The sequence below is a fragment of the Poecilia latipinna genome, unplaced genomic scaffold, assembly GCF_001443285.1.
Source record: "Poecilia latipinna isolate Pla-1442-1.1 unplaced genomic scaffold, P_latipinna-1.0 Scaffold2180, whole genome shotgun sequence".
Classification (NCBI taxonomy): Eukaryota; Metazoa; Chordata; class Actinopteri; order Cyprinodontiformes; family Poeciliidae; genus Poecilia; species Poecilia latipinna.
In genome coordinates, this window is record NW_015114796.1 from 3,509 (window position 1) to 3,851 (window position 343).

Below are 343 nucleotides of genomic sequence, written 5' to 3' on the forward strand. Positions count from 1 at the left end.
TATATATATATTTTTGGTCAGAAGTGTTTTCGGCATTGGGACATGCGTGCCATTTTCGCTCAGTCTCTTTCTGTTGAATGATTAAAAAGAAACCTCCTTTTTAGGTTACTTTTTAATCAGCGGTATGTACCGCTGATTAAGTAACCTACTTTTTAATCATTCACTATTTTAATAATGCACTATTAGGAGTCATTTTTTATGCCTGTGTGTGGATCTCAATATGATTATTTTGTCCTACTTCGTGTTGTCAGACAGGTCGTATTTAAGTGACATCTTTTCTCCAGATGTCTGAATGTAGCTAATGAATCTGAACTCAGCTTCCAAAAAATGTAAATCAATAACA